Below are 12,441 nucleotides of genomic sequence, written 5' to 3'. Positions count from 1 at the left end.
ATGCTGGTTTAATGACAACATTCGTTTCTGAGAACCTCTGGGATGGGATGGGCGACTGGTTTTCTCTCCCGCTTTTGAATGACCAGCCTGTTTCTGAAAACTTAGAGAGCTGTGATTTGTGTGCATCCTTTGTAATTGTAGACAGCTGTGAGTTCTGTCTTCTACTGGCTGCTAGCATTCTTAAGTTGGATGGGGAAAAGTGACATTTCTTCATGAGTGAAGGAAAATGAACTCTTTGCTTTTCTGATTCATGACTCTTTAACTTTAAATATGCTAGATAGTTATCATAGCTCTTTCCAATATTCTCCTTATCTCTTTTCAAGCACCAGCAGTACTTTTATAAATATTGTACAAGGTATTAGTTCAAATTTAAACAAGAGGTATTTTTATGAAGTACATAATATTCTTAAACTTAGACAAATTGATTTCACTAACAAGGACCAAGCATCCTCTGTTTCTCTCTCCTTTTTGGCATGTGGGAAAATTAACAAGAGGTTAGGAGATTAGACCAACAGTCTGCCTTTCAAGTGACTTTGAACCTTTCATTTTATTGAAGGAAAAAGTTAAACGGACATCATCCAAGTATCCAAAAGGTGCTGGATTTCTCCTCAAAGAGATAGTGGGAGATACCAATAGCTCTCCAGTGTATGATGTAAATGGAAAAAAAGCTGGTTTATTTGAATATTATTGCATATTTTAAGGGGTTCTTGTGTTTAATTACAAAATATCTGTATTTGTTCACTTAAACATCCTTGTTCGCTTAAAGATTCAAGATTCTAGGGGTACTGTCTGTTTTAAGGCTAGGGAGTCTCTCTCAAACCATGCTGAATCTTTCAAAACGTAAGAACATTCGTTAAGTCTCGCCCATGTAGATACCATACAGAAAACTGGATATTTATTTAAACGGCTGGCTCTCTATTAATGGAACAGGGAGACAAGTATCATTAATGCTTTTCACTTCAATTAAAAAAGAGATTAATGTGAGAATTTAATATTACATTTTCATCCTCAGTGGTCCCAAAGCAGTTTCAAATGGCGGATTTATATGCAATCTATGCAGTGCACAAATGTGGAATAAGAGGGCACAATCCTGCAGCATATATAAATTAGCCAGCGGCTACAAGTGTGTTAGCTGCCTCACAGAACATAGAAGGTGCTTTCCTCAGAAGAGCTTATAGTCTAATGGTGTGTCTACAGTGCAATCAGGAGGCACAACTGCAACATGTGTAGACATAAGGGAGCTAGCTTTGATGGAGCTAGCTTGCTAAAAATAGCGGTGTAGCTCCAGCGGCACGTGTGGCAGCATGGGCTAGCCATCCGAGTACATTCCCAGGGTTCGGGGCAGGACGGTATTCAGACCACTAGCCTGTCCCACTGCCTGTGCCACCGTGGTTATGCTGCTATTTCCCGTGAGCTAGCTTGATCAAAGGTAGCTCGTGTCTGCCTAGACATGCTGCAATCACACCTCCTTATATCATAAGGATATATTATAGATTGGACATATCCTAAGAGTCCAATCTTGACACCAGGCACGTGAGTAACTTTACACACAAACAGTCGCACTGAAATCAACAGCACTTCCACTGGACTCCTCGTCTGAGTAAAGGTATTCAGGTGCATCAGTGTTTGCATGATCAGACCCTGAACAAACACAACAAACAACACACAGACAAAATGTTAATGGTGAGGTTAGGTACACATCTTGTTAGTTACATGATCATTCTTTAGACCTATCCCCTCTCCTCTCCTCCATCTTTGAGATCCCCCAAGTGCCCCAGGGTAATTGTTCTGCGATTGCTGTCCCAATATAAGTCATAATTGTGTCTCCCATCTATCCTCCCTGTCCACCCCACACATACAGGTTTAGTGTTAAAAAAAATCTATTGAGTTACACAAGAGTTTTGTCATTGATTTAAGTGTGAGAAGGATCAAGCTGTGTGCATGCATATTATACAAAATTTGAAATATCCATAGCCTCATTACTGTTTGTCTCTAATTGAACCTCATCCCCATTTATTTAATTATGAAACATAACGGGTAAGATTAGTCACTGGTAGAGTTACGCCGGAGATGAATTTTTCCCATAGTGCCCAGTCTGGGATTCCTGTGTATCCAGTGAAGCCAATGGGAGTTTTGAGGACAGAGGAAATGTAGGATCAGGTGAAATACTAGACTGATTAATAATGAAAGTATTATAATAAATTGACCCATTAAAATTGGGTTGGATTTATTTTCAGTTCCTTAATCTGCCAGCAGAAAATTCTATTTGATGACCACTGTGTGTGTGTATTTTTTTTTTCAGAAGAATAAAGAGCTCAAACTGCAAAACAAAAACAGATGTCACATGTGTGGGCATATGTCATGGGTGGAAACTCTGAAAGTTAGGGCAATAGATAAAAAATAATAAGGTCAGGTGATTGAAAGACAAACTCAATCATTTTGATCTGTTCCAGGAGGTGAAAAGCAATCCACCTTATACATTTCACAGTAGTAAAAAGGAATGAGAAAAGCTATGATAATCACAATTCTAGCATCAGTCTCATTTGACAAGCTGAACAATGTTACATCCATAAAACTTCTTGCAACTTCTTGCTGCATGAACAAAGATGTAAATCTGCAACTGCCATGCAGCCACAGGTGGATTTTACAGGCACTGGCTGCAGCTAATGAAATCTTTAGTTTTTGGTTTCTTTTTTAAGTTTGATTATGATAAACTACTAACGATCAGGCTTTTACAGCCATGTAAGTACAAACGGAGATGGCCACCACACAGAATTAGTATTACTTCACCAAAATATAATGCCATTGTTTACATTTTTTCCATCAAAAACTGTAAATCAGACCAAGATCAATTGTGTGGATTATACACATCACTATGCCCCAGAGAGATAGTCTTGCCCTAAACAGGATGTAGCAAAAACGATTACAAAGACATTAGCTTTCAGTGAGTGCACTACTTGGAAACATGAAAGTGAGGGCTCTTTGTCTTTAGAAATGAGGTGGTATTGAAGTGACCTTATTAGAAACCTGGAAAATTATGAAAGGGGATTAACGATCCTGTGATGATTTTTTGAATGCTGAAGGGTTCAAAACTGGCAGGATGCTGCAGTAAAAATCTAACTGAAGCACTAAATATGGGAATTGTAGATGTTTTCTACCACCCGCACAGATGGGTTTTCTGAAGTATTTAGAAATGTGTCTCTTGCCCATTGTTGTCAGAGCAGCACAGTTACAATAATGACAAATAAAACAATAATGCTATAAAATGCACATAAAATCAACCTCAATATTACCAGCAGGGCATCGCTGTGTGATGAGAAATATTTTTCCAGCCATTGACCCCAAAACCAAAAGCCAGAGTGAATAGCTGTGTCATGCACTGCATCTTCAAAGCTGCAAAACTCTGGCTCTGCAAGAGTCAATTTCATAACCCAGGCCTCCCTCTGACCTCCAACAATGCTCTGCCATAAACACCCCGGGATAAAACGCTGTGAATAGATAGCAAGAGTATTCCAGCCAGTTGTAATGGCTGTGACTATTAACAAAATTCCATAGCTGCTAAAAAGGACTGTGGCCATTTTTTGCTGTGCAATTTCTTACAAGCTCCTAGGGTATGTCTACACTGCAAATTAAGGTGTGACTGTAATACAGGTAGGCATACCCACACTAGCTTTAATTTAGCTAGCATGAGTAACCACAGCCGTAAAAATGTGGCGGCATCGCTTTCAGTATAGGCTAGCAAGCTGAGTACATGGCCAGAGTCCCCTGCAGGCTTGAACAGGGCTGGCTAGCCCATGCTCAAACTTGTGCCATCTCGTCTAGATTAAAGCTAGTGCAGGTATGTCTCCACTGCAAGTTAAGATGCAATTGGAATAGGCACAGTTGTACGACTACTACACCCTAATGAGCAGTGAAGAGATGCCCTTAGAGACTTTTTATTTTCTATGGAAATTGTATTAAATGCATGTCTGTGTGTTTCTGCACATGCACAGACGTGCCAAACTGAAGCTGCCAGCTCTTGCACACGCACACACACACACACACACACACTTAATTAGGGTTCACTGAGGCTTAACTGGTACAAGCTGTGAGAGATTCTTTGTTTTTCTGCTTTGTGCATTGTTGGTATTAGTGACACATGTATCTTCAAACAATTAAAAGGTTTGTTTCCGATGAGCCTCCTCTCCAAGAATTCACATTTCTCTGAACCTTACCTTCTTGGGCCTGCACTGGGATTCCCTTCTTGGGCTGGGATTCAGCACTGCACTACTCCAGTTTTTTGCCAGGATAACTCCATCATATTAACTGAGGGAATTGCACCAATCTAAAACTGGAGTAATGTAGTGGTGAATCAGGCCCAAATGTGTTTTCAAAGCTGGGCAGGTAATTAGCTGTTCTTGTAGGATTTCTGGTAAGTCCATTCCTATAGGAACATAGGAATTGCCAGATTTGATTCTAAAAGAGGATGAAGGTCTCAGGCAAAAAAGGTTCTTATTTTTCCCAGTCTATTTTTCCCATCCTTTCTCTACACTGCGGCCTAGTCCTTGGGCAAAGACACCAAGCAAACAGCACTGATTCCCCCAGCACTGAGCAGCGAGGACTGATCCTGCTCAAGTGCATGCTAAAGGATTGACCTCTCATCATTCAAATCGTTCCTTAAAACAAACTTCTTTTGTAATGCCTACCACTGCTAATGCACCAAAGCAACAGGGCTCAATCCGTGGGAGTTTTGTATTTGGTTTCATCAGGAGCAAAACTGTGACCATAGTGCATCAAAGTACAGAGACAGAGTTGGGCTCTGTTTTAAGACTAGACTGTCTTTTAGCTATGCAAGGGTACTTTGAGTCTGAAGGTATTGTTGGTCTAATTTAGCTTTTAAATTCTTGGGCATAGGGGCTCTCTCTCTTTGTTTATAGCTATGTCCACAACAGGAGAAAAAGATGCGGTAGCTAACATATGTTGAAAACACATGTTAAACCCTTTGCTAGACAAGGCAATTTGCATTTAATATGTGCTATCACCCCTAGGCTCCCTCATAGGGTTTATCTCAACCAACTAAGGGCAGGTCTACACCAGAAGCACTACATTGGCTCAGCTGCACTGCTGTAGCATACCTGGTGAAGATGCTCTGTCTGATGGGAGAGTGTCTCCTGCTGACAAAACACCAGTGTGAACAGCACTTAGCTCGGTGTCACTTGCATTGCTCGGGGGGGAGGGTCTTCTTCACACCCCTGAACGATGTAAGTCAGATCGATGTAAGCGGTAGCGTAGAACGGCCCACAACTCAAACTGCCTTGTCTACTCTAGGATTTTAACAAACAAGCTAACATGTTTTAGCTAACATTAGGGCTGTTGATAAATCGCAGTTAACTCACACGATTAACTCAAAAAAATTAACTGCGATTAAAAAAATTAATCGTGACAAATCGCACTGTTAAACAATAGAATACTAATTGAAATTTATTAAATATGTTTGGATGTTTTTCCGCTTTTTCAAATATATTGCTTTCTATTACCACAGAATACAAAGTGTACAGGGCTCACTTTATATTATTATTTTTATTACAAATATTTGCACTGTAAAAATGATAAACAAAGAAATAGTATTTTTCAATTCACTCATACAAGTACTGTAGTGCAATCTCTTTATCATGAAAGTGCAACTTATAGCTTTTTTTTGTTACATAACTGCACTCAAAACCAAAACAATGTAAAACTTTAGAGCCTACAAGTCCACTCAGTCCTACTTCTAGTTCAGCCAATTGCTAAGACAAACAAGTTGTTTACATTTATGGGAGATATTGCTGACTGCTTCTTATTTACAGCGTCACCTGAAAGTGAGAACAGGCATTTGCATGGCACTTCTGTAGCCTGCGTTGCAGGATATTTATGTGCCAGATATGCTAAACATTCATATGCCCCTTCATGCTTCAGCCATCATTCCAGAGGCCATGCTTCCATGCTGATGATGCTCTTTAAAAAAATAATGTGCTAATTAAACTTGTGACTGAACTCCTTGGGGTCAAATTGTATGTCCCCTGTTCTGTTTTACCTGCATTCTGCCATACAGTTCATGTTACAGCAGTCTCGGATGATGACCCAGCACATGTTCTTTTTAAGAACACTTTCACAGCAGATTTGACAAAACGCAAAGAAGGTACCAATGTGTGATTTCTAAGAATAGATATAGCACTCGACCCAAGGTTTAAGAATCTGAAGTGCCTTCGAAAATCTGAGAGGGACAATGTGTGAAGCATGCTTTCAGAAGTCTTAAAAGAGCAACACTCTGATGCAAAAACTACAGCACCCGAATTACCAAAAAAGAAAATCAACCTTCTGCTGATGGAATCTGACTCAGATAATGAAAATGAACACGCGTCGGTCCGCACTGCTTTGGATTGTTATCGAGCAGAACCCATCATCAGCATGGATGCATGTCCCCTGGAATGGTGGCTGAAGCACAAAGGGACATATGAATATTTAGCGCATCTGGCATGTAAATATCTTGCAAAGCCAGCTACAACAGTGCCATGAAAATGCCTGTTCTCACTTTCAGGTGACATTGTAAACAAGATGTGGGCAGCATTATCTCCTGCAAATTATAGCAAACTTGTTTGTCTGAGCGATTGGCTGAAGTAGGACTGAGTGGAATTGTAGGTTCCAAAGTTTTACATTGTTTTATTTTTGAATGCAGTTATTTTTTGTACATAATTCTACATTTGTAAGTTCAACTTTCATTACAAAGAGTACTACAGTACTTGCACTATAGTACTTGTATTAGGTGAATTAAAATATACTATTTCTTTTGTTTTTTACAATGCAAATATTTGTAATAAAAATAAATATAAAATGAGCACTATACGTTTTGTATTCTGTGTTGTAAATGAAATTAATATATTTGAAAATGTAGAAAACATCCAAAAATATTTAAATAAATGGTAGTCTACTATTGTTTAACAGTGCAATGAATCACGAGATTAATTGCAATTAATTTTTTTAATGGCACGATTAATCGTGATTAATTTTTTTTTATCACTTGACAGCCCTAGCTAATATGTTAAAAAAACCACCTTTTATCCAAGTGAAGACAAGTTCTGTGATTTGTGCAGCTCCAAACAGACTACCAGCACTCAATAAATAAAAATAACTCCCAAACTAAAATCTTTCTTAAAATCAACTTCTGGCTGAAAGTGTTTTTTCACTACCCATTGAGTCCAGCTACCAACGCCACCCCACTACACCATCTAATCATGGACCAGATTTGCCTCTCTTTTACCCTGATGCGATTGCAGTGAAGTCAATGAGGATGGAACTGAAAGGAGACTTTGGCCCCATGCATCCATAAGATGCAACAATTCTTAGAGTAATGAGAGGTGGTTACAAAACAGGATCTCTAGCTTGTAGAATCTCCAGCTAACATTATGCACAACTAATGCACAATTAGCAAACACAATGACTAAGAATAACACAACCAGAAAAGGATCCAAGGTGATCCCTTCTTTGATCAGGTATTTATTGTAGTCTCACAGATGTGTGAGCTTCCAGATGTTCCACCCTCTTTATTTGTGGGGAGAAAAAACTCCTGCCCTAAGTGTACCTGGAGAAAGCAGTGTATGTGGGGGGAATGCACAGTGCATTGTGTGAATCAAGGAGTAAGAAATAGAGTCTGAGTCATAAGGCAGGGGTGGGCGGAGTGAGTGTAAATGATGAGGATGAGTGAAGAAAAGAGAGAAGGACTGATGGAGAAGAGGAGAGCAAAAAGCAAGGACTGATGGGGAGGCAAGATAGTAAATAAGACTGAAAAAGAGAGGAAGGGAAAATAACAGGATGTATGGGGAGAGAATGAAGTACGGAAAAAAATATACTGCAGAAAAATAAAATTGTGGGACAGAACAGAAAAAGAGGGAGGAAAAGTTAAACCAAGGTATGGAGACAGTGGAAAGCAAAGAGGAACAAAGGGAAAGAGAAAGAAGAACAAACACAGAGATATTGTGTGTTTTTAAACGTATGACGTAATAGGGAAAATAACACCAGTGCATGCACCAGACACCGACAAAGTAAAACACGGGTGGGGTCAAACAGAGGAGGAGGAACACACATCCTGAACGTTGCATAGCGCAGCTAAATAACGAGGGTGGGTGCTGCAAATGCTGCCCAGCCAACCTGCCTCTTCTAAGGCTATCCCAGCTTGCTTTGCAAGGGGACTGCTGAGTTTTATTTCTGAGATACGTAAAGGAGCAAGCCTCTGTCTTTTTTTAAAAGCCCCCTGAGAAATTCCAGAATGGATTAGAAATTCCGTATCACTCTGAGATAAAAACTCCGTATGGCAGTGCATTGGGAATCCAACTGAGATTCCAAGCCTTTGTATTACCTTTGTGAGGAGGGAAGGTCCATGACTTGTGACATCCATGTGACCATGAATCCTCTGCATTTAGGTTACCGTCCACTCTGTCCACTCCTTCACCCATATCCCTGCATGCCGTTTCATTTTGACTTTTTAAACAAACACACTTTAAAATACTGTTTCAATGGTACATTGTTGTTACTTCAAATCACCCCCCACCACTTACCCCACTGAAAAACCCAAACAGTTGGTTACTTTAAGTTGTCAGCATCATGTCATGTCTTATTTCCTCCCAGTATCAAATGCTGTCCAGCTACCCTGAGGCAGGAAGCTGTACAAATGTCTTTCTGCTGAGGTAATAGGGTTGCTGCTTCTCCAGATCCAGTCTTGGAGGCCATGATGGAGGGAAAGACAGACATTCAAATGCACATTGGGTACGAGACTTCCTTTTTCTGCATAAGGAGAATGGGATCTCATGCATAATGCAGTACTGCCAGGTTCTGCAGTGCATCACTCAATCTTGCAGGACTTGGGCTGGAAGATTTTTGCCAGCGTAAACCACGCTTCAGTGTCCCCTCTCCCAGGCTGGCCATAGGGGACCAGTGCAGCCCTAAAATTCAGTAGGCCTAGCAAGAAAGGGGATGTGGCGAGAGCAGCCAAGCGATGTGTTCATTCGATGAACAACTAGTGCTGTCGATGGTGAAAAACCCGTGAGGCGTACAGCATCCGGGGCTGAGCAGGAGCACCATGGTGTAATTTAAATCTCCCTGCAACAGCTTTGATGCAGATGAGCAAAGAAAGGAGAAAAGAAGAGAGACGAAAGCCAGGCCTGGTGGGGAGGCAGGACACCGAACAAGACTGAAAAAGAGGAGAAGGGGAAAGAACGGAATGAAGGGAGAGAGAATGAAGTACGGAAAAAATATATATTACAGAAACTTCACTTCAACTTAAAGAGGAGTTTAGCCTGAGTTGGCCCTAATAAAGTATTACGTTTTGACTGGTAGACTTGTAATGTCAGGATAGCACTGTGATTCTACTGAAGGGAGGAGGATGTAAGAGACATACTGGGAGAATCCATGGACTGCTGTGAACTACAGCATGGTCCTGAGGCCTGCTGCACTGCACTTCACACAGGGAAAGGTGTGATGGGAGTGGGCTACAGGCATGGCCAGGAGATCTGTGAATTACATGGATCTGCTGCCCCTCCTATGGAGAGCAGTTGCAGCCTACAGCCACTACTCTGCTCCTACCCTGCCCATGGTGTGTTGCAGATCAGTTCCACATCAGCTACTATAAGCTGCAGAAGAAATTCTCTTCCTCAGCCTGGCTCACACATTGCTGAACATATGGTGGTTTACGACAGCTATGTTGCTCTAAATATCCAATAACTGCCAGGACAGGAATGGACTCACAACCAGGCTTAGCAGAATCCGGGAGTCAACTGAGCTCTCGGCATTATGAGCTTTTGATCTTGGGTTTCAGCAAATGCAAAGCGCCTCTTAGAAACAATGAAGACTTCATGCAATAGCAGTTCAGAGCAAGTCATGGAGGGTTCTCCCTCCATACCAGTAAAAAAATACAGTTTATGGAATCAGAGTTTAATTCCTCCCCTGGCTGAGGCTTTTATCGTTCATATTAATTACTAATATACTTAAGAATATAAAGATTTTCTTCGTAGCTCTGGGTTGTAAGCCGGATACACTGGCACATTCTGCCTCCTTTCAGCCACTTTGCCGTCATAAAACAACAAAGCCCCAATCTTACCCCACTAAAGGCAATGGGAGTTTTACAAGATTTAAATGTGTGCAGGATCAGACACCAAGAACATACTGGGGAAACTGAACAACTGGTTGTATTTTAGCTGTTAGTCTAAATCAGCTTTATAGTCTAATTATGATAAAGGATTCCCTTATTTCGGCCTAATTCTTTAGAATTTTGGGTAACATTTTCAAAAGCATCTAAGTGATTTAGGAGCCTCATGCCGAAGTCATTTTTGAAATGTCACTTGGGCACCTATGTGCTTTTGCAAATTTTACTCTTTGTCTATTGTTAGTCCCAATTTCATGCATTTCTGAGGAACCTTTTGCTTCTTGCTGCAGGGGTTTTTTGAAAATGAGAGGTTGCAATTTTCCATATTTGCTTTTGTTTAATTCTTGTATTTATTTTCCTTAGTTTGTTTAAATAAATAAAGGTCTTGAAAGAACTACTTAAATAATTTTTTTACATCCCTTTCAGAAAGTGAACCACGTGGCATGCAGAGCTAAATTTTCAGGCACTTTAGTGTTGCAAATGCATCCTTAATTTGTGCACACAATCAGTGTGCTTCTTAAAAACAGAAACAGACTGTGCAAATTGGGTAAGTGTCTGCATTTGCAAAACAATCTGGTAATTTTTGTGTGCAGTTGCAGTGATTCCACATGCATATTATGTGCATTCGCGCAACTCAGATGTACAACTGTACCTTTAACTGTTTGAAAATCTGGCCCACAAACAAAGTACAAATTCTGGTAAATTTATATAGATAACTTGTTTGAAAATATTTATACAGAAACCTCAGTAAATGAAGAAAAGGAAGACTGATAATTGATTTAAATTCTAATATCTGTTGTGAGGACATTTGTACCACTCATTTTCTAAGTTGAAGTCCTCTGCATGCGACACAATCAATTCACCAAAAAAAAAGAAAAGGAGGACTTGTGGCACCTTAGAGACTAACAAATTTATTTGAGCATAAGCTTTCATGAGCTACAGCTCACTTCATCGGATGCAATCAATTCACCGTGATCAGTATCTAGTTATGAGTCAAGGTGGTGGTGTTTGGATCTTGGTCACAAGGCTCAAAGTCTTTGAATTTCAATCAAAGCTAGGTTTCATAGTTCAAACAGGAAGGCAACAAAATCTTGCAAGCTGTTTTGACAGACTGGATTGTAGAGCACTCGTGAGAACAGTTATATTGTGAGATTCTGGCTGTCTATGATCTGGAAACAAGAAGTCTTATGGTCAAGGCACTGGACTGGGACTCAGGAGCCCATGGTGTCCCCAACTTCATATGTGACCTTCGGCAATTCACTTAATCTCTCTGTGCCATTCCCCACCTGTAAACCTGAGATAATAATACCTCCTTTCTCAGCTTTTGTCTATTTGGACTGTAAGCTTTTTGGGACAGGGGACGTTTCTTGTTATGTGTATGTCCAGCACCTACCGCAATGGGGCTTCAGTTTCAGTTGGGGTTTCTTAGCACTACTATAATACAAATAATAATAATAGAAATACTAAATCTTCCCCTTTTAGAATTCAACTTGTACCCAAAACCAGAGGTGGGCTTGAATCTTGGTGTTAGAATCCAAAGCCCTCCAAAATTCCAAGAGGCTACAATTTTAGGCACTTAGCCATCACACTGAGGAGTGCAGTATCGCTAGATTAGATTGGATAGGGAAAGAAAGTATGTAAATAAATAGAATGAGAGGCAGAACAGTGCTATCATTAATACCATTGCACAAATGAATGATGTCCTGCTTCTAGTCCTGCCACACAGGATTATGTGCTTCCGTGGTGTGATTGTGAGCCGAGAGCAGCACTAAGCCACTAGCAGAGCTGCTAAGTAGAGCTGTTCGAAAAATGGAATATTCCTTTCATGGAAAATTTTGACATTTTGAAATTAATTTCAGTTCCAGTTTTGCACCTGCTTTGTACCCAATTCACACATCTTGGGCTCAAAAATTCAGTACTGGCTACCCCTGAGCACCATGTTGCTGGTAGTATAAATGTATTAGTAAATCAGCAGTGACAGGTATTTGGGAGGATTACAGGAGGGCAGTGTTTGAAACCAAAGCAAATTGAATGGCTATGATAAAGGGAAATTAGACAATCTGCTAGAGAGGCACAGGCTGGCATGCCTTACTGCCATTATGAAATGGAATCTGTAAATAAAAAATATGGAAGTAAAAGAAGTCAGACCCTTTCCTGAGAATTTCTGACAGGGGAAGTGACATCACAGGCAGATACTCACATAGTTCATTGATATTGAGACTTCTAAAGTCATTTTGCAATATACATTTTCTTTTTTTTAAAGTATTTATTAGGGAAAAAAGAGGAAA

The sequence above is a fragment of the Chelonia mydas genome, chromosome 13 (assembly GCF_015237465.2).
Source record: "Chelonia mydas isolate rCheMyd1 chromosome 13, rCheMyd1.pri.v2, whole genome shotgun sequence".
In the NCBI taxonomy this organism is placed as follows: Eukaryota; Metazoa; Chordata; order Testudines; family Cheloniidae; genus Chelonia; species Chelonia mydas.
The sequence above is the reverse complement of the archived record's forward strand: the minus strand, read 5'-3'. Positions refer to the sequence as shown.